Source organism: Priapulus caudatus, unplaced genomic scaffold, assembly GCF_000485595.1.
Source record: "Priapulus caudatus unplaced genomic scaffold, Priapulus_caudatus-5.0.1 Scaffold222, whole genome shotgun sequence".
NCBI classification, from domain to species: Eukaryota; Metazoa; Priapulida; class Priapulimorpha; order Priapulimorphida; family Priapulidae; genus Priapulus; species Priapulus caudatus.
This window is the reverse complement of record NW_014577283.1, coordinates 1-297: the sequence shown is the minus strand read 5'-3', so window position 1 is coordinate 297 and position 297 is coordinate 1.

Sequence of the window (297 nt, the reverse complement as noted above, 5' to 3'; positions counted from 1 at the left end):
GATCTAGATTAAAAAAATGACGACTGAAAATAAAATAGTCAGGTGTATATAATTATGCCGAGTATTAATCAGTATTGTGAACGCACATAGGGTTATCCATTGAAATGATATGAAGTATGAAAATGATATGAAAATGAAGTTAGTTGCCAATTCATCCATCCATCCATCCATACATACATCCAGTCAACCATCGATCCATTCCTCCATCCATCCATCAATCAATTCATTCATCCATCTATCTATCCATCCATCCATCCATCCATCCATCCATCCATCCATCCATCCATCCATCCATCC